Raw genomic sequence first — 22,185 nt, 5'->3', positions numbered from 1 at the left:
TGGCACAGGGAGCAAAGGATCCTATCCCCACACTCCTGCATGGGGCTTTGGAGACATGCATTGGGCTAAAAATGGGAGCTCAGAGGCTCTGCTTGCTAGTGGGAAATTCCTCTCTCCTCCTGTCTCACTGTCATTAGCTCATGACAGGGGCAACATGCTCTCCCTCCAGCTTCATATGGCTTCTCTCCATATGGTTTCTGTTTGGTCCTGGCTCCTAGACTAAAGGAGAGCAGTTGACTGCGCCCCTTGAGTGTCTTAGCCTGTTAAGTACAAGAGAGGTGCATATGCTCGGCTGCTAGAGAGAGCACATCAAGAGAAACATCATCTTGCGTTCTAAGAGAAAGCATCAGCTAGAAATGAAGGGCATCAGCACATCATCTACATGACTACAGCAACTCTGAAGTGTTCCAGCAATATTCCCTCACTCAGTGTTTAACCTGCTCCTGCATGCTTCTTTGTGACAGTGTGCATACGCCCTGACTATGTTGCAAAGAACAAGAGAGAAATTGGATGAGCAGTTTTCAGACAGCAAGTTAGTCGTGTCTCTTCTCACTGTGGCTGGGCTCTCAGGACCAGTTCCATCCCCCTTGGGATGAGTGGTGTACTTGCCTGCAGTGACCAGGCATCACAGGACTAGAAGAAATTGGAAAAAAAACCAACCAAAACAACATTTAAGGAATACCAGGGTGGTTGAAAGTGTCACCAAAGTCAGAATTCTGGGAAGGCTGAGGAAAAGCAGAACTGAGTTCCCTGCCATCTCTCTGAACATCCTGTAAAGATGATGCATTGAGAAACATCAGGAATAACAAAATCAAAGTATTGGTCCAGCTGAAGTTTACCAGCACGATTTGTTCTTCAACCAAACTCAGGCCCTTTCCTTTGGTAATCGCAGAAGCAGTGTATAAAATAGCAATACATTCTACTAACAGCAGTATCAGCCATTTAAAAAAAATAAAAATGCTAATGTTAAATATATCTTACTTCAGAGGACAATAACAGAGTTTACAGGTGCCATTAAGAGAACAGAGCTCACTTTTGATCCCCCATCAAACCATAAGTCATGGTTTTCTTCTTAGCTAGGTTATGTTTGGAACACAGAATGTCAGAAAAATGCAAGTTTTTTGAGTCATAGGAAGTATTTTTCTTTTCCTGGATGACATTGATTTAGAAGAAGAGTCTAGAGGTGAAGGTGCAGAGATCTCTACATAATCAGAAGCATTCTGGTTCTTTACAAAGGTGCTGGCTGCATCCACATCCACGTGTGAATACAGTGCAAAGGATAATGCAACCAGGGATAAATGCTGGCACAAAAAGGTTAACACTGGCAGGTAACTGGAAGCAGGTGATGCATCAGCACATCTGCCCAAATTGAATATGAAGGATAGAAAGTGTGCTGGAAATGGCTTCAAGGGAAATCTGTGCCTAAATAAGCTGAAAAAAATCAACAATTTGGAGCACTATTTTTTTAGCACATCTGACAGACTTGCAATAGAAATTGAATACAATTTTTGAGGGACTGACAGTATATGGTAAACAGACACCATTTTTAAGACATATTAATAGTCAGTTGTCCAGGAACATTTCAGAAGGCAACATTGATTCTGCAAGCAGCACTGACTACCTAGTTCTCTCCAATGACTACCTAGATCTCTGTGCATTAACACTTCAGTGCAGGAATGCAAGAAACCATAATGGAATTTTTGGTGGTTTAATTCCATCATTTTAGGAATGGCTAGATGACGAGGATGTGGCAATTATTAGTTGACATAACCTGCTGATGTTTTTCTTACCATCATCTGCTGTTAATTGCTGGCCAAGATCTTTTACATGCATTGTGTACTTCAATCTCCTCTCAACTCTGTAACATCCTTTTATTCCTCCCTCACAACCCCCTCCTGCCCCTTATCTGCCAAAAACCCATTCTAGCATAAGTGAAAATTCAGACTAGATGATTTTCAGAATGATTTTCATGATCATGCAGAATCAGTCTTGTGCTGCACACAGTTTGAACCACACAAGCAGGATTTCATGCCTCATGGAACAGCTTAAAATACACTATTTAAAATGCCCCAAAATTAGGTTAGTGCTGGTACTACTGTACTGGATAGTGAAATTGTTTAAAGGTTGTTCCATAATAAAAAGTTCCATTAAGCTATTTGTTGTTGAATCATTTTTTTTTTATGCCTAAAATACTAAAAATAAAATTACCATGCTTTTCTGCTGAGGACAATATTTAAACACCATCATTTTATAAGCCAGTTCCAGAGAAAAAACGTGGTATAAAATATACCATGGTACTATCAGTATCATGAATTAAACACACAGAGAAGAGAGATATTACATGCATTCAAAATACAATTTCTGAAAGAAAGATATCTTTTTTTCCCCCTCCCTCTTGAATAATGCCAGTGGTGTGCCTGGTTAGAAAGCAATAGCTTGATTATGAAATAATGGAAATTTTATCCATGAAAATGCCGCCCGCACATTAAAATCATCACACAGCTCACAGAGTGCTGTCTGCAAGCTTCTGGGCTATAAATCTATCAGTAAATAAGGACTCTATGTGGCTTTTAATGTTAGGTGAATTTCTCATTAAATGGCTGGCTAGAATGTGCTATTCATGAAAAAGAGAAGATCAGATTAAGCTGTGCTGTAAATATTAAACCACAAGATGAGAGAAATGCTAGCCTCTGCATTTTTAACCTACTTTTACATTTTCCATTCTAAGTTCAAGCTCCAAAGCCTGTGTGGTAACAGCTCTACTGCTTGCTGCTGGCCATGGTGCATCTGGAGGTCATAAAGTACAGGAGCCAGATGCAACTCAATGTCATTCACCTGTTGGAAACTGCTTTAATTAAGGTGCTGAATTCAGGGTCCGGTCCATTTGTATCTAGCTGGTTTAAAACCTCCCTTTCAATCCCTGTTTTTTTCCCAATCCTCCTCTGATGCCCAAGCAGAATCACTGGCAAGGAACAGCCAGGGTGAATACAGCCAGGGATCAATGAGATACTTGGCCCCTGGTCACAAGCCTTACTGAATGGTGTTAAGTGTGGCCAGCAGATGATGAGGATCATCACCTCACCCTGTCCATGAGGAAAAGCTACAGGATCACTTAAAGTGTGACAGCCTGGATCTCATATACAGGATATGCAAAAGCTCCGTCACAAATGAATATCTTTGGGAAGAGCCTGTGCTTGGATCCAGTCACACCTTCTGACTTACCCAAGCTATAAAAGAGCCAGGATAATAGAATTTTACCTTAGAAAACTTCCTCCACAACCAAAGCATAAAAGAAATGAGCTTAAGAAAAGTCAAATGTCTAAATACACTGTAAAGACATTTAAGTAGTATTTTATATATTATATATTAGTAACATTTTCTTCCCTATCTGATTATATATTAAAAATTCATTTACATGCTCAACAGTTCCCAGACCTCTGTTGGCTCCAGTGGACTTGAGTGCCTAAGGGACATGGACAAAACCACAAAACATGTTCAGTGAATTTGTAGAGATAGCAGGGACTCAAGAAAATTGGCAGGATTTATTTCTTCCAATGTACTGCTGTAACTGGGCCAAGTCCCTGCTTCTCCCCTGGCCCTGCCCATACTTTAGATTTAAGCTTTCCTGGTAATGCAAATTGATGCTTACACAAGCCTCAAGCTCATCTCCCTCCCTGAGCTTGGATGTCCCTAAGGCTTGTCCAGGATGTTCTCACTTGTTCTTCTGGCTGCTCTTCATCAGCATTGGGCAGGGTTCTCTGCTAGCACTTATTAACAGGAACAGTTAGCAGAAACTGCAGGATTGTAAGTTTCCAAACATCCATGCTGTGCTTTTTGACAGCAAGTGAAAACAGTTACAAATACCTCCACCAGTAAATCCCAGTATATTTATCACCCACCCACATATCCAACTTGCCTCAAAGCAAGCTGTGCTTAAGTCTCTAGTGTATCTAGTTTTCATTATACATTTTCGACTCCTCTGTGAAATATGACAAGTATTCCTCTTTCTTTTTTTTGTGTGTGTGCGCTTTTTTTTTTTTAGTGAAGTGTCTGCAAACACTTCTATTATCAAATACTTGGGAAACAAGCAAGCTTTACTTTTGTATATGTATTTACTTTTAGCAGCTTAGTATGTATGTTTAATCAAAAGTCAGAGCCCAAAACCAACAGTGACTGAAAACTGATATTTAGACACTAAATACTGTAGCCTTTTCTAAGAGGCAACTGGACTACACTAAGTCATTAAGAAGTGTTAATTTCCATTTAATATGAGAAGGTTTCAGAGTACATTTGACACAATTGCTGTTCATGGAAGATTTCTCCACTTTGTGCGTCTTTCACAGACACTTCTGCAGCCACCAAGGAGAAAAGAAAGCCTGTGTTTGCTTCAAACTCCTCAGGACAGAGATCAACATAACTAAGAGGTTAAATGCAGGGCTCTTCTTTAACAGTAATAGTAATAAAAATTCTGTGCAGAAATTTCTCTGGTTTCTTGTTTCAAACTTCTCCACAAGTAGGAGCAGCTAGGACTGTAGTCCTTACACCCAAACAGCATTTTGGACCCCTCAGATCCCACAGAGGCTCAGTCAGGCAGCACAATCCCATCACAGAAAGTCATCTTCAAGCACAAACTGTAAGGATCTCAGATAACTACTATTTCTCATACTATAACAAGGCTTTATTACTATTTCTTACTAACTTTTTTGTTTTGTTCCCCCTGTAAGAGGGGGGGCTTTTTCTTCTATGTCCATCCATCACCTGACAACTGGAAAATAGACAAAAAACGAGACCAGAAGGTCCCTAATAGCAAAAGATTCAAATAGCTAATGAGACCTCCCCCAGCCCTTCCTTGTGTCCAATAGGTGAGGTTTTTTGAAGACCCATAGGAAGAATTCAAATATGGACAAGATAATTGCTGTTTTTCAGAGGAATTCAGTGTGTTTTAATGTCCCTGGAAGCTCTCCTAAGGCTCAGCAAACAGCTGCTCTGTGAAATGCAGCCCATAGAAAGGCTCATATATACATACAGCAGCAAAGTGCAATTGTAACTCAGGTGAGTGTTGCTATTCAGATCAGCACTAAATGTATAATGTGTCCAATTGTTCAGGAATTTCAGATCTTTATTTCACTCCAGTGAACAAAACCAGTGATAATCTGGACTCTTATTTCAAGGAGATAATGCACAGCATAATTTAATTTTTAGCTGTCTCCACACTGTGGAATTCACACTCGCACCATACAAAGCAGTTTTATCAAATATTTACCACTCTGCAAGACAACTTGCCTGCTTTATGCTGGCCTATGAAATATAACAGCTAGAAAGGCATTAGTCTCACCAGGAAGAGAAAGGTGGATATTTGACTGTCACAACTCAGGGAAACATGAATTGTATGGAAAACCACCTGAGCAGTGACAGCTAACACAGCAAGCTGTGTCAGAGCTGGGTGCAGCGTGAACCCAGCTGAGCCACTTCACACTGGTCAGACTGTTCTGACCCTAACAAGCTTGGCAGAATCAAAATAACTATATATAATAAATAACTACAAAACATATGTGTGCCTGCTTGTAACCCTCACTCATTTCAGACCTCACTCATTTCCAAACTGGACAGTAACTACTAACCTATTTCAACAATTTAAAAAGCACTTTGTTTTAATGTTCTCCAATGAAAGGTCATTGTAAACGGATCAAAATTAAGTTATTTGCTGTATAAACATGTAAATCGTGCCTGTGTATTATGATCACCCACACTCATGACAGAGTCTTCTTGCTTGGCAGCCAACTTAGATTTTGCACCTTTGAATATTTTGGGATAGGAAGCTAAGACACAACATGGATACAGCTTTGCTAATTTCCAAGTATTCCTTCTCATGCAGAACTTCACATGTATGAGAAATGCTAGTACTCAAAAGCAGTACTGCAAGAACAGAGTGGTGTTGATAGGAAGCTGTCCAGTTTAAAATTAAGATATTAATTTTACTGGCAGTCATTGTGTGTTTGTAAGTCAAGACAATATACTTACAGCTCAACAGTCTACCAAACTCTCTCTACAGGAAAATTGAAAGATTTTCATCAACAAAACACTTGAAGCAAGGCACAGAATGTTCAATTCTGTGAAACACGGAATAGTGGAATTATCCTGGCAATTTACATGTGAGCTCTGAGTCAGTGCTTTCAGGCAGGGAATAATTCCACATATGCATCCCTAATGAAACAGGATCATAAATCTTTCTGAATGGTGCTTTTCAGTTTATATGCTTGGCTTCAAATTTGTGTCCTACAGGAAAGACACTGGAGGACAGGAGCAGCACAGGGTCCAGTCCATGGGACACAGTTCAAGAGAGCATTTTGCTATGTGGGACCCCATTTGTATGCTGTTATCCTAGTTTGAAATGGTTATTTATAATGGGTATTAAAAAAAAAAAGAAAAGGGAAAAAAAAAGAGATGAAAGAACAGAACAGCAGGGCAGATAGCAATTGCTGTCTGGGATAGAAGATAGCTTGGCCTGCTTGATTATAAAAAAGAAATAAAAAAAAGAAAACCAGAACCATTAAAACCTTAATAGGAGTATCTGTCTAATTTAGCTTGTGGAGAGGAATACATTAATCCCAAAGTAAATAAATGTGTAGGTCTATAACTATCTTGACTTTTTGTGCTGCTTATGCTAGAAGTATAAGCAAAAATCTTTCCAAACAAATTTAAAAAAAGAGGTGGATTTGGAACTAGTCAGTGTATTTGGGCCCTGGACTGAAAGTCAAAAATAGATACTGCCACAGCACAGGTAGCTGCAAAAACACCCAGAGGCAAAAAGAGGGTGTCTGGAGGGACAGGAAACAGTAAAGGGGTCAGGTAGCCCATGCTGGGACTGGGGGCTGTCCATCCTGGAGAACTGGATGTGTGTTACTCCCCTCCTCTGAAAGGCTCTGCCAAAGAGATGCCACTTCACCTGAAATGTGAGCTCAGGGAAGGGATTTTTCCTCCCCTTCCTTGACTTCTAGCTCTTAAAAGAGCAAAAACTGGTAAATCAACCAGTAGCATAATTAGAAGCTGTCAGCATGATATTCCTCCAGGATATCTGAACTTGGAGTCTCGCAGGGACAAGGGGATAATTCTGCAAATGCGGTGCTAAAGGTCTCAGTGCATCCTGTTCCCTGCCAGGCTGAAGCCATGGCATTTGGCCAGAAGTGGAAAGGAGCAGGGTTTCCAGTGGTAGTAACCAAGTGACAGTGCTGGGGACTAGCAATATGCTGCCCCCTAAACATTTTAAATTGAACTTGATGAGCTCCTGATATGGTATCACTGTGCATGTTTTGATATTTAATTGTATTTTGATAGTACCACACAGACTGAATGATGGTTTGGGTGCTACCAAAAACTCCTTCATTTTTAGGATCCCAGACAGACCCCTGGGAGAACATGGGTGACCCTTAAAGGCAATTTTGTTACAAGCTTCTGCAACAGACAAATACTTGATTTGCCTGCTCCCAAAAGAGCTGTCTCTTTGTGTCTTTCTGCAAGAATGGAGCTGAGTGGGAAGAAGCTGTACCCCATGTCCCACGGGCCCTTTGGGAAGGGAAGCACCCAGCAGTGGGTGCTTATAGGAGATGGAGACAGAAACTCTGGCAGTGTGGATGATGTCCAGAGCACAGGCAGGAATGGACGTGCCCCCTGCCCCCAGCAGTCAGGTGGTGAGGCGTTTCCCTGCAGGTCCAGGGAGAGCAGGCAGACTGTGTATTGCCAAGAAGCTGCCAGCTGTGCTAAAGGATCCAGCCAGCAAATACAAGAGGGAAAACTGACATTTAGAAAGCCCCATGCAGCAGCCACAGCCTTGGCAACTGCCATTTGTAAGGTTAAGCCTTGTCTTCAACAGGGTGGCCTTACTTTGGGCATTTTGACTCCTTGTTCCCAATCTGCATTTGAGGAAGCAGTAGGGTAGTTCCACATGAGCAGAGGAGTTAGATGTTGGGGCTGATGAGTTTGTTTATTGCATTTATATATAATGTAAAAGCCCAAACTGTTTTGCCCAAGATGACTTTGCTGTCTGTGGGACTAAAATAAACTAACCCTTTGTAGGAGTAGTTGCCTGTTACAAAAACACCCTTGCCAAGTCCTACCCAAGCCCAGGATATCTAAGGATATAGCCTGTGACTCTTTCAGGGTATTTCCTTTCCTGGATAGGAGTACAATTGCTGCTTCCTTATGGGGAGATTCTCAGCAGTCCAACACCATGGCTACAGGGGGGCTTGAGTCCATACAGGCTGCACACAGAGCAGGAGGTGCTCCCTGCCTTTTGGAGCAGACTTGTAAATCTGGAGGCTACAAGCACATCCTGCTTCAGTTCAGTCTTGAGGTTAAAGAGCCTGATTAATTTCCCCCAGGCCATGTTTTTAAGCCCTTCCCTCCACCCTCACCAGGCAATACACAGCTGTGTCCCAGATAGTAAACTCCTTTAACCAAGACCCCACCTACATCGAGCTGTAGGACCAAATCCCACCACATATTTTGTAGGATGCAATCCTCTTTGTGTGGCACTGTGAAAGGTCTGGCTTTATCTCAGCAGTGCTTTTTTACTGGTAGAAGTGCTACCAGGCAAGTTGCTTCCCATATATTTGTGCAGCAGATTATTCCCAGCTCAGCATGATGCTCCCTACCTGGCCTTCCTGAACTCACTTCTGCAGATCACGTCTCTACTTCACTCCAGCTACACTCAAATTCTGACCTCATCTGCACCCACTGAACTTCCCACCACAGTGACCTCCACAGACCCCACATTTATTACTGCCAGGACTGTCACAAAGCACAAAATTATCTGTATAAAAAGGTTTAGAAGGGTTAATCCACCAGCTGTTTGCAGAAGTAAAATCTTGGGCAGGTGTTTCATTTTACACAGGCCAAATGCTTTTGAGAGGGCTGTTCATAAACACACATATTTACATGAGCATGTGAAGAAAAAGGTGCTTGCCTTTTTAATACACTAGTCACTTTAAAAAGGAGATCCAGAGAAATATTTTCAGTCAAGTTGTGCCAGGGATTAGCCTGACAGACTTAATGTAATTAGATGGAAATGAGTTTGGCCTGATGACCTTTTTCTTTCTCCTGGTGTACTCCACATGTTTGACCAGCAACTCTCCGAATAGCTTTCAACAGATTTAAAGCTTTTCTTGCTGTTTGCCTTGAGATTGTATTTTCTCCCTCTTTAATATATGAGGCAGCTTCCTTTGTGTCCTGGAAGAGATCCTTATGTCTTAAACATATCATTCTTACAGGGAGGTTATGTTAAATCCAAACCCCTCAGCCAGAAAAGGAGCTGCTGCTAGCTTCCTCTTTACTAACTAATGCAATTGCCAGCAAGGGGCACCAGGGTTTCAGCAGAAATCAGCAGGGAAATATGAGTTTGAAAGCTAACATCCACTGTCTTTAGGCGGCCACTTGGTGAAGCTGCTTCACCAAGCAGGGTGAAGGGTTTTACAGAAAAAGAACTCCAAAAACTGCCCCCAATAACAACAAAGGCACATTATCAACAGGAACAGGTTAAAGCTCAGAACAGCAAAACCAACACTGCCTGTCTGTACACTCCTGAAGTTGTTAAATAAAAGCAAACCTACATCTTAACTTTTATTAAAGTTCTTAAGACAGGAATTTATCTGCATCCTGAATTAAATGGGAAGATACCCAAGGATACAGATTTCAGCACGCACAGAACTTTGTCAATAGAGGGAAAACAGGGAACAGTCAAGTACAAGTTTCTCTAATTTCATAGGAATCCAAGAGTACCTTGCAGAAGAACCAAGCTATTTAGAAGTAAATTCTACTCTTTGGACACCTTAACTACATGATGTTGTCCTTTTTTCATGTTAGCAAGTGCTCTGGTTCCTGAAAATCGTCTGTGTATTTGGTGTCTGACAATCTATGCTTTTGGTGCTTATAAATGAATTGGAGATCATAGTTTTAACAAATAAGAGATTTTCTGTGTGCTTGTACTTTTTAAATTGGGCAGATTGCATGAGAGGTGCCCTCCCAAGTCCCAAAGTTTGAGAGATGACTGAAATCCTAAAATGGGCTGAAGCCAATCCATGATCACAGAGGGCTACTGGCTCTTAGCAGATTGCAATCCGCATTTCAAGACAGTCAAAAACAGCTCACTCTATACTTAGAGACCTCCTAAAAACCCTGGGGAAAATCCACAGGGCTGGTGATTACCTAGTTCTTGTGCAGAGAGGCTGACAATGCTGTTCAGTCCACGTTTTCCCTGATTTGGTCTGCCTTGAACTTTTGAATGACTGTGATTCATGCAACTGAATACTTCAATGAACAGTACTTAAGCCCTGGTTTGGGGAATCACGGAAGCACGTTTGCCTTCAGCTTTAGCTTCTGAGTAATTCCACTGAAGCTCATGGTACGTAAGCCCTCACTTGAATTTAACAAGCACTTTGCTGGGCCGATGCTGTTTTAACATATCTCTCTATGGGAAAGTAGTGCATTGTTACAGGTGCAGATTTGGTAGGTTTTTCCTTTTCCTTTTTGTTTTTTAACTTACAGCCACAGTTTTTTTGAATGTATGATCTCATGGCAATTCCAATCCTTTGAAACTGAACGTTTTTAAAAACAAAAAAAAATTAAGATTTTTTTTTTCTGTAAGATTCCCAGCCACCAGGAAATAACTAGACACAGATTAAATGCCTTATGCATGTTATTTAGTCACCGTGGACCCACTCTTGAAGTGGAAGGTTGGTTAACAATGAAATGAAGTAGCCCTCTTCTCTGCTCGCCATCTCTCCAGATACTGAAGGACCGAACAGCCTGTAGCTAAGTGAAGGTCTGATTCCACCTGCTGCTCGTTTTGAGTTACAAGGACTATCAGGTAGATGGGCAGTTCAACACCTGCATTTCACGCCCCCGGAGGTCCATTCCTGAAGCGAGGAATACAGTCTACCTTGTACAGTACTGAGAATAACTATTTTCACATCCTGTGCATCATTTCACCGTTCAGCCCCCGTTCACGTGTGAGAAAGCAAGGGGAGAGCATCGACCTTTTTACCGACTGAGAGGTGCTTTAGAGAGGACCTCACAGCACAGCGAGTAGAGCCTGGGGATGCCCGAACAACCCCGGAGAGCACGCTGCTTTACCGGGACCACGGCAGCACCGGGCTCCGCGGGGAAGCCGCGCTGGGTGGGGTGCGCCCTCCGCTCACCTCCTCTCCGAGCTTCCCACGGTACCACAGCCCTGGGCAGAGCCCCGCAGCCCCCAAGGAGCTCTCCGGGATCCCGCCTCAAAGCTCACGAAGGAAAACTTCGCGGTTCACAGAGAAACCGTAGGGCAGCATCCCGCTGTCCTCCCGCCGCTGTGCTAGCGGGGCTCCCCCTCGCAGCCGGTCCCCTCGAGGCAGCAGCGGGGGCTGCCAGACGAGGCGCCCCGCACTCTCCCTACGACCCCCGCCCGCTCCCGTTCCTCCTCCCGCCGCCCCCAGCCCCGGGCGCTCACCTGAGCTCCGGCAGCTGCGGCTCCTCCTGCCCTTGCCGGGGGTCTCCGCCGCGGGGAGGGGGCCGAGCTCCGCCGCCTCCCCGCAGCGCCACAGCCGCCAAGTGCCGCGCTGCCCCCGGCACTGGGATTTATCGGCGGCAGCGGGCGGGGTGGGGGGAAACGCCGTGCGGAGCCGCTCCGGGGCGCGCCGCCACCGCGGGCAGCGCCCGCTGCCTTCCCGCCCCTCTGGGCGGGGGGAGCCGGCGGGGTCGCGCAGAGGGGAGGAGAGGGAAGGATAAGGATAAGGATAAGGATGAGGATGAGGATGTAGCGGCTTCGCTCCGCGGCGGCAACACGGCACCGCCCCCGCCCCGCCGGGGAGCGCCGCGGAGCCCAGGGGTGCCCAGCGAACCCTGCCCCGGTCCCGGCTGCCGCCGCTGTGGCCAAGCCGCCGGCGCTCCTCCTCCCCGGCGCCGCCGCTGCCGCTGCTCAGGCACGGCCGTGGCCGCTGCCCGGGCCCCTGCCGGGGGCGCTCTCGGTGCCCTGTCGGAGCGAGGGGCGGCTGCAGTGCCGCCCTGCCCGGAGCCCCGCGGCGGCGCTGGATCAGCCCGCTCCCGATGGAGCTCAGCCCGCTCCCGATGGAGCTCAGCCCGCTCCCGGCCGGAGCTCAGCCCGCTCCCGGCCGGAGCTCAGCCCGCTCCCGATGGAGCTCAGCCCGCTCCCGGCTGGAGCTCAGCCCGCTCCCGATGGAGCTCAGCCCGCTCCCGGCTGGAGCTCAGCCCGCTCCCGATGGAGCTCAGCCCGCTCCCGGCCGGAGCTCAGCCCGCTCCCGGCGGAGCTCAGCCCGCTCCCGATGGAGCTCAGCCCGCTCCCGGCCGGAGCTCAGCCCGCTCCCGGCCGGAGCTCAGCCCGCTCCCGATGGAGCTCAGCCCGCTCCCGGCCGGAGCTCAGCCCGCTCCCGATGGAGCTCAGCCCGCTCCCGGCCGGAGCTCAGCCCGCTCCCGGCCGGAGCTCAGCCCGCTCCCGGCCGGAGCTCAGCCCGCTCCCGGCCGGAGCTCAGCCCGCTCCCGATGGAGCTCAGCCCGCTCCCGATGGAGCTCAGCCCGCTCCCGATGGAGCTCAGCCCGCTCCCGATGGAGCTCAGCCCGCTCCCGGCCGGAGCTCAGCCCGCTCCCGATGGAGCTCAGCCCGCTCCCGGCCGGAGCTCAGCCCGCTCCCGATGGAGCTCAGCCCGCTCCCGATGGAGCTCAGCCCGCTCCCGATGGAGCTCAGCCCGCTCCCGGCCGGAGCTCAGCCCGCTCCCGGCTGGAGCTCAGCCCGCCTGGTGCGGGCAGCCGCACGGAGAGAGGTGTGTCGGCGGACAGCGCTTCCGAGGGCTGGTACCTGATGCGGGCACTGTCTGGGAACCCGGAGAGCCTGCTCGGGGTTTGCCCGCTCTTTGCAGTCCGCCCCTGAGCAGCCGGTGCTGACCGATGCCGGAGATGCGCTCCTGGAGCAGGGGGGCTGGAGTGAGAACCATGCCGACTTGCGAGAGTGTTTTGGGATTGTCCCAGCGTTCACGCTGTCTGAGCACGTGGGAGCGGAGTCGCTCAGTTTTGAAATGTATACACTGTACAGTGATAGACACCCTATGGAGGTACCATAGAGAGAGTTTAGAGGCCATCAATGATTAAAAATCAAGTAGTTGTTCCCTCTGAGAATGACATAATTTCTTGTACTAATGTTAACTTTGTCAAATGCAGCTTTGATACTATATTTTCTACCAAAATAGGTAGGATGGAAGTTTCCCCAGATACCAAATAATTTGGATAAAACTCCCACAGGAGAGTCTTAAAAAGCTTCTCTTTTTCTAAGAAAGGAGGGATGCATGGGATACAAGGAAAGCAAGAAGTGAAGAATGGAAGTAAAAGAACCTCTACTTTGTTCTAATGAGGCTGTCACTAATCAGAACTGGTATTATTATGCACAGCTTTAGAAACTTGTGCTTTAATGTAGGGTGTTGGTTTAAGATATCTAGTCACTAACCCTCTGTTCCTGTCTCTCTCTCCCACTTTACCAAAGGGACAGAAAAATTAAAGAGATCTGTCCTGGTGCTTTCTGGTGAAGTGTGTTCAAGACTGCTGGAGACCACCATGACCTAAAATGAGAGTGGAAGATGGCATACATAAAGATTAATCTCTGGATCTCATTAATGACGTGCTAATATGCTTCTCAAATTTTGAACAACGGAATGAGCATTTTTTATGGTCATCAGTGCCAAACAAAATTTCTGTCTCAGACATCCCATAGACTTTCTTACTTCTGTTTGGGCATTAGAGGAGGATGGTAAGACTGACGTGTGTTCATACATCAGCCATAATAGGGCCATAATCTTCAGCAGGGCCATCAACAGTATTTATTTAGATATGTGCATGGTTGTATAAAACCATTTGCTGCTGTCTCACCCCTTTCTGATGTGTGTCCCAGGCAGCAACTCTACATCTCACCCATCTTCCCCTAACATACTGCAGCTACTGGTAAAACAAACTTCCAGGAGCAGGAGGTGGCTGCATCAGCCCCACATGGAGAGCCCTTCATCCAGGGTACCAGACAATGAAAACACAGACTGAAAAACAAAAGCAATGTTATGCAAAAATTAAGCATGGAAGGAAGGATTTTAACTGAGACAAAGTGTTCTCAATGAAAGGCACAAACATCAGTCACTCACAGCTGAATGCTTTCAAGTTGATCGGAAGCTGGGTGGAGTGACAGCCCAGAAAGTTTCACATTAAGTCAATTAAATCCCATTATTCTTTAGATTTTAAAAACTAATTAAATTAATTTCATGTGACTGTGAAAGGAGCTGAAATGACTGCCAAAAACTGTTCTTGTGACAGGCTACAGAGGCAGCATTAGTCAGTAATTATGGCACCAGGCTGGTACTCAAGAGAGTTTTGTGTCTTATCTGGCCAGCGCTGAGTGGTGATAAGAGGACTCTTCAATTTCCACAAAGTGGTACCGGGGACAAGTACTCAGCTTGCGTGGTAGGGAGGAATCACCATAACAGGATCATCTCTTACTGTATCCCAGCAATACTCCTCCAATGAGATCAGTGATTTCCTGGATGTATTTGTAGGTAAATGATGTAGAACCTGATGAGTTGCTTCCTTTCAGATATCACAAATGTCTTGCTATGGAAAGGAACTTGCCTTTCAGAAAAGACTTCATATGCATTCAGGTATGTGTGCGTGCATCTGTTCAGTCTACCAAAACTCCATCATGGCAGAACTGTGGATGAATGGGGAAAAGTAGTGTGAGACCACCTTGTGGGCTAACCACTGTTTGCCTTGCTTCACTTCTGGATCATTCAGATATAACTGGTCATGCTGAACCATGATGGTTTGGGCAGGAAACATCCAGCAGGGAACTGTGGGCTGGTTGCTATCTGCACACACTTGTCTTTCTTTAAGGTATTGCCCTTCTCCTTTCCTGATCCATTCTTTGCATTCAGGTTGCTATTTCTTTCCTAGGTGGTCACTGGACATGTCACCAGGTATGTCTCTGCAGTGCTAGAAGGAGCCTCCAGAGTGGCTATCAACAGTGTGCTCTGTAACCCCATCCCTCCTCTCTGCAGGGCTGGCTGCTCAAATGCTGATGCAGTGCACGTGGGATTCATCTGCCTTTAGCTTCTGACATTGTGAGTTAATCATCAGAGTGCAAGCACATCACCTCAGGCTCTCTGTATAGCTAATGGAGAGAAATAGACACCTCCAGAAGGCAGCTCATCTCATCCATCTTAGGCATCCTCTACGGGAAGAAGAAATGAGCTGCCTTTTGGAGGGGCCCATTTCTCTCCACCGAGTCAGAAGGGAGCCCAGGGTGACTTGCTTAGATAAAGATGATTAACGTTTAGATATGTACAGTGAAGTGAAATGAATCTCACTTCTTTTGAGTAATTCTGGTAGCCATGACCTAGTGAAGACTGACAACCTCTTGAGACTTTTCTGCATATCCTATAAAATCCTAGCTGGGGGCACATCTGAGCTGTTTTGCTGTTTTATAGCAAATAAAAACAGTGCTGATCAGACAGGTTAATCCCAGGGCAGAAGGATGATGCTAATCTAGGAGGGAATAGGGAAATTTTGGGTTCAAGCAGGTTCCAAAGGTGTCATTTTGTACTGGCAGGTGGCTGCTCCCACCCACTTGTCCATCTTTATGTGGTGGCTCACTGCTCAGAAACAGGTGTCTACAGAACCACTCTTGCCTGTGCTAAAACAGATCCTTCTTCAGCACTAGAGTGATTCAAAACCCATTTTAAGGACTATTGCAGCTCCCTCTGAAGCACCTTGTGCTGGCTACGAAGAGATGCTGTAGGAGAGTCACCAGACTCACCATGGTCCTTTTTAGTTCTTTTCTCAAAGCTGCCTCTTTCTGAGCTCTGCATGACACCCTGTTACCTTCCTAAGGAGATAATTCCCTCTGAGAAGATGATTTGTTGTGCTGTCAGTAACCAGTAATCCACTGCACTGCAATTACTTCTCGTAAGCAAATTAACAAAACAGCATCCTCATTTTATTTGGATTAACTTCTGCAGTTAACCGTTGACAGATGATACCAAAAATACCAGTGTAAATAATGTGTAATTTTATGTTTGAGCTTCTCAGAAATATTCTCAGGCTTATGTTTTTCATGGGTGGTCCCTGACTGTTAGTAGGACCCTGAGGTATAAACAAATGCTATTTCTGCAGGGAAAAGCAGAGCTGCCCTTTTTAAAAATGCTGTCCTAATAAATTACTGAAATTCAGAACTTGGCAGAATCATACTCCTCAGCAAGAAGGATGTCGTTAGTTTGCTGTTGTTCTCTAGTCCTTCCTTGTCTACATGTCAGTGCCTCAGACACCCTGGAGCTGTGATGTGCTGCTTGGTGCTGCCAGTGATGTCTTGCTCTAAGCAGAGCAACTGCAGTGTCAGCTCAGCAGCAAAGGCCAGTGTGGGAGCACGGCCCAGAGGACAGAGCACCAACCCACTCACATCCAGCAGACAAAGTGTTAATGTCTGTGGTATGCTACAGGCACAGCACCTTCTGGCTCTGCTGTGCTGGGGAAAAGTCTGTTTGTGACTTGTTTATTTGTACAGTGCTCAAAATAATCATGTATTTTCTTATGTGTGTGCCTTACTCGGGTCGTGTTCTTTCCATCTCTCTCAGTGGCACTGGTGAGTGTTCAGCAAATGTCCCCCTCACTCCATCATTCTCCCTCAGTTATTTTGCAGGCATATTCAGACAGCATCCTATCTTGCAGCACCTCCCCAAGCTCAGGAGCTTGTTCTTGCACAGGCAGTTCATTTACTGCTCACAGCTTGGGTGGAATCTGCTTTGGTTAATGCTTTAGCACTGTCTTAATGTGATATATCCCAACCAACGCTCCACCAAGGCTGACGTTTGTCACAGGCTTTTGACTTGATTAGAGCCAGTCTGGTTGGCATTGTGTTCTGCAGCATATAAGCTTCAACTCCCCTAAATCTCACCTTCTGAGACATCAGGCAAGATGTCTGTCACACCCTGCCTCAACCCAGCTTCCCTGGGGCGAGGGTGCCGCCTTTTTGCCAGGCACTGTGTGCTGCCTGAGGACCCCTATTCTTTCACAGGGCAAAGGTTCTGTGTGAAGATGTTGCATGTTGACTGAAGAAGTTGTGTTCGCTTCTGCTGGCTGTTGAAGAGATGGGTAGTTGGTGAAGCAATATATAAGTTTTCCTGGCATATATGTTTGGAAGAAGATGTTAAAAAACTGTAGACGTGGGTAAGGGGCTTCACAACTCCATAATTCAAATCCATGATTTTCAATTGTATACTCACTATTGGTACAGGAGCTGTTGTGAGCTCCTGTCTGGACTGGATAAAAGACCCCAGTGTTGATTAGACTGTGATGAAACACAAAACACAGACTATTCTTGACAGAGAGCTAAGTACTTCTTATTTCAATGACATGTAAAATTAATTATGGGATCTTTTTTTCACTCACAATTAAGTGAACAGAACAGGATGCTTCCTACAAACCCTTTGCTTATGACTATCCAGTCAATATTTAAACTTCAAGTTCATACAGAATTTCTCTGCTAACATAGGAGTGCACTGAAGTATGCAGTTTAGTCCCTTATTGTACAGTGGCTGGGTGATTTCCCCTGCTTTTATTTTCCTGCAATTTGGTGTACTTCTGACAAACCACAAAGAAATGCAAATACATAATTTTCATATTTCTAGATAAGAAATAACTAAAAAACAGTATCATAAAACCTTGGAAGTCTGTGTCTTCTCAGCTTAAAAAACATTTGCAGAGACATCAAGCAAATAATAGTGTTCTGTTATGATTCGAAATATCAACACATAGAAATTACACAGAAAAAATGTGGCTGTGAATGAAATGCAAAATCAGTTTCACATTCAGCACTTAAAGCAGCTCATGTTTAAAGTTGTCTGTAGGCAATAGCTATTGTTGATAAAATCCTTATAAATAAAGTCATTGTGTTACTCTTTTCCCGAAGAACTTCCCCAAACTTTGACTTATTTTTGCTATCATATCACACAGCAGTTCTTTAATATTATATTTATCCCCCTTCCTGGGGGTGTGCCTGTGATGACTGTAAATTTTATGACAGTGTGTTTTTGTGTTGCTGCTGTGTAACTTTAGCTTATTTTGCTGCTAGCTGGGGATGTTGTGTGATTTTTAGCCTGACTCTAATGGGGAGACACCATTGATTTAGGATGCTGTTTGAAAACACTGCCATTGCCAATATCAAAGGATTAACTGGTGATGTTGAGGGGTGATATATAGAGGAAGGGATAATATGATCCTTTAATAAGGATGTATCTCACTATGTGTTTAAAAGATGGAATGAAGGTGACACTCAATGGCTATAATTGTGTTTCAGTCTGACATTTGATATAGTTGCCTGTGTCGGATTAATTTAAAATCTTTTCAGGTACTTTCATGGTAAGAGTTTTAGTTGCACCCAAAGCCTGCTGAAATTGATGAGAAAACTTGCTTAGTTTAAGGGGTCATGGATCATGTGCTTGGAACAAGTTGTGCAGAGACCATTTCTGTTCAGACATCCTATGTTCTATTCATCTATGTTCTATTCCTGCCCTTTCTGTAACAAACGCTTATGTAACATTTCACATTATCTAAAACACAGCAAAGGTAGCAATGCCCAGTTAAAAGGTCACTAAATTTCAGGGGTTTATCACCAAGATTGAAGATATATTAGTATCTAACTGTGCAGAAAAATGTCTGGGTCAAGGAAGTATACAGTTTTTGAGAACATGTATGTTCTAATGTTTTAGAGCAGTGGCTGAAAGTAATCAAGCAATTAAATCCTTCCCATGCTTCCAGCTGGAGCTGGTCAGATAAGTGTTCCCATCACCATCAAATAATGCAAGAAGTTACTTGTCTGCCGTGATTCTGCTGTTCTTTATGATGGCACTGCCCCCCTTAGCTGAGCTGACTCTTCTCTATAAACTTTCTGACAAGACAAAGCCCAGCTTAGATACACCACTCTTAGGAACGGGGCTTTTTATGGATCATGTGTTTCTCAAGCACATGTGGAATGTTTGCTTCGCACTGTGTTTGCTGCTGATGGTTGCCTGATTATCTGCATGGGTTACCAGGTGTATCCTAGCTGCTGAGGGTTGTTGCTCAGTCAAAATTTCTGACAAGTTGACAGCTTTGCTTCCTTCTCATGGCCCTCATGTGATCAGTCTGTTTTACTCATGGCTGTGGCTGGGGAATACAGAGAGTGTGTAGGCAGGGCAATGCAGCTCTGATGTTTTGCTTCTACACACACAGAAATACTGAATGGGCAGTGGGTCAGCCCTATTCAGTAACGGGGTCATGGTCCTGAAGCTACAAAAACATCTGAAGATGGTTCTCTCTGGAATCCCATATTGCTCAGAAACAACTTTATCTGCCATTTATATATTTCATATACTGTTGCTAGGTCCTATTGTCCACCTGTGTGTGTCTGTGCACTTGTGAGTATTCAATACAACACACAGGTAAGTGACACGGCCCAGGCATCCTTGTCTCAAGAGAGGCTGTGGGATCACAAAGGGAGAGCCAGGTTTGTTTTCCATGTAACACCAGCACGGGCTCAAATCAAATGGGATGGATAGAACATTTCTGTGTGTAATTCAGAGATATTTCACACCCCGTCACTACCAAGCAGCGTTTTCTTTGCCTAGTCTGCATTCCTTTAGGCTCATCTCATTTAGCCTGTGATTATTTAGAGGAAGCAGGTGGAGAATTCCCAGTGAGAGGAATAATATAGGTGGAAATGAACTTGTTTGTGCAATCAGGCTAGCCTGTTTTATGAGAATTCAAGCACATATGTTGTATGGAAATTCCAGTTGCCTGGCTCTTCATGCACTTTGCATATCTTCTACATAATATATCCTGCATATCTTCTACATAATTTAGTTGCTCCTTCCCCAGCACTCCATCTATCTCCAGTGGAAATCAGTAATGACAGAATATTATTGATCTGTCTGGCAGTATAGTGAACAGTATTTAAAACTGACTGTACTGTGTCCATTACATTTTAATTTTCTATATTATTAGTTCTGTTTATCCCAATCTCCTGAAATCTTATGCCAGTCTGCTCCTTCTAGAGCCTACAACCTCCTCTCATTTCATTTTAATTCACACACTTCTGGTGGATAAAAATAGAAGGGATTCTGTCTACCAACAGAAGGACTGTAAGAAAATCAAGATTTGTTTGGCACCTCTTTCACTAAAGCATTGTCCTGTACATCTTTTGGGAGAAGCACTGCTCAGGCAAAGGTGAGCCACGGACAGGAACCCAGGGGTTATTGAAAACCATCAATGTCTTTCTCTGAATCTTTCCCTCTGAAAGCCGAATGGAGGATGGACTCAGGCTGCTATCATCCTGCAGCACATTTCCATAATGGATCTAGATGCACAGCAGCACAACCTGACATTTCATTATTTTTAATAGTGCTATTGCTGGAAGGAGCTGCTGATGTGAGTGCACATTCCAGCAGCAGACGGAAGTATTAATGTGGAATCACAGCAGCAAGTGCTGAAAGATGTGTGGCTGGGAGAAAAGGCAGTGCCACTGACAGCATACAGTACACAGAGTAAGATTCAATTACACAATATTTACAAGCCCATACCTTCTGTTTCAGCAGCATGTAGCTGCAAAGAGGGGAGAACAAGCCTCCTGTGTGAAAAGTAGCATGTACTTGACCAAGAAGAGAAAGGACCCCGTGTGTTTGGTCCTGTGCTGCAGCCTGAAGTTGCTCCTGTTGTGCAAACTGCTGTTGTCAGCTTTTGCAAGTGAAGGGAATGTGCCATTCATTTTATGGAGTAACAGTGCTTCTCTGGATTTATATGATCTCTTTTTTCCTTCCCACCCTAAGCTTGGCTGCCCTGCCCCAGCTGGAAGGAGGAGTGGCTCTGCCCCTCTCCCTGCAGTGCTGCGGGAGCCATGGGGTTCCAGCTCGGTCCTGGCCAGAGAGGATGGGCTGAGTGAACAGCACTGGGGACACTGCTGGGCACAACAGAGAACGTGCTGGGTGTGGCAGGTACCAGCACAGGCACCTGACACCAGTCACAGATGATGCCCCAAGGGATGGCTGGGTTTTGCAGGTGGTTGAGGTGAGAGTTACCTGGGAAGTGGTTGAAATTCACAGGTAAGTGAAAGGGGAATTCTGGGACTTTTTGGGAGCATAAATACAAACTACAGCACCTCAGTCACACAATCAGTAAGTCTACATAAAGCTGAGCTTGCCTACATCAACTGTATCAGAAATACTAGATTTGGGTATGGATGTTGCGATATGGGGATTGATGGGGAGGAGGAAATTCAGGCACAGTTGTCCATCTGGGAGGAGATGGAAGGCTTCCCCAGTCCTGCAAAACAGACTTCATGCAGACATCCCCCAGAGAGGGAGAGATGTACCTGGCAGAGAGCTGGGAAGCCCCTAGCAATAGGAGCTTATGCTGACCTTATGATCACCACACCTGTGTCTCAATATTAGACATGACAGGTCAGGGAGGAAATACTGAGGCTTAGGAAGGATTTTATTCTATCCAAACACAAAGGAGGGAATTTGCGGATCCCAGAAGCAGCACTGTAGAGCTACCCCTTACTGCAAAGCCTCCATCACTTCTCAGAGGGTCCAAAGATGCACTCCCCAGCTGTACATTGTTTAGCCACGCTGGTGTGAAGGAAAGGCATCCAGATGACCACCAACATGGCTCACCTGAGTTCTCTGGGACACACAGGGCTGTGGGGAGCACCAGAAGCCATGGAAGATGTATTCTATCTTCCCTTCCAAAAAACATGTATTCCTACCTCAAAGCTTAGTCATTATTGGTGAACAACAAAAATGTTGTTGCCAGCAAAGTGGCTTAAGCAGATCAAATTTTGCTATGAGTGTAACAGGGAAAAATCAGCCAGAAAAATTCTGAGACCTCATCTCCGAAATAAATTTTAAATACTTGCATTATATTTTCCATACTTTTAAATGCTTTTTGGGCTTTTGTCCTTTACTGTGCTTTTTGGATGCAGGCAAGTAATCCCTCAGCAAACTCATAACTTGACCTTCTGCTAACGCCACATACTGATTCCAATATTGAGTTTTTATAGAAACATGAAAAGCAATTTATTAAATTTGGATAGATATTTAGGAGGACTTCCTAAATCTTGCTACTGTCTTTCTCATATTT

At 44.9% G+C, this 22,185-nt stretch overlaps 1 protein-coding gene and 1 long non-coding RNA gene across 4 annotated transcripts in view; one reads left to right on the top strand and one right to left on the bottom strand.

Annotated features, from left to right (window-relative positions):
• Positions 1-13,032, bottom strand: part of HTR1E (5-hydroxytryptamine receptor 1E) — a 37,804-nt gene extending 24,772 nt beyond the window's left edge. For 2 of the 3 annotated variants that reach the window (XR_015283009.1, XM_023922291.2), the window contains exon 1: positions 11,483-11,585. The gene's annotated coding sequence lies outside the window, so the exon portion shown is untranslated. Of the gene's footprint in view, positions 1-11,482; positions 11,586-12,844 lie in introns of those variants that run through there. The other variant, XM_086876483.1, reaches the window with a different exon arrangement.
• Positions 13,033-14,487: 1,455 nt separating this feature from the next.
• On the top strand, positions 14,488-17,982 carry LOC111926070 (uncharacterized). The gene is made up of 4 exons (XR_002862648.2): positions 14,488-14,678; positions 14,971-14,993; positions 15,075-15,137; positions 17,087-17,982. It is a non-coding gene; the product is annotated as an uncharacterized LOC111926070 (long non-coding RNA).
• Positions 17,983-22,185: the final 4,203 nt, after the last annotated feature.

The sequence above is a fragment of the Cyanistes caeruleus genome, chromosome 2 (genome assembly GCF_971803275.1).
Source record: "Cyanistes caeruleus chromosome 2, bCyaCae1.hap1.1, whole genome shotgun sequence".
NCBI lineage: Eukaryota > Metazoa > Chordata > Aves > Passeriformes > Paridae > Cyanistes > Cyanistes caeruleus.
The sequence above is the reverse complement of the archived record's forward strand: the minus strand, read 5'-3'. Positions and strand labels throughout refer to the sequence as shown.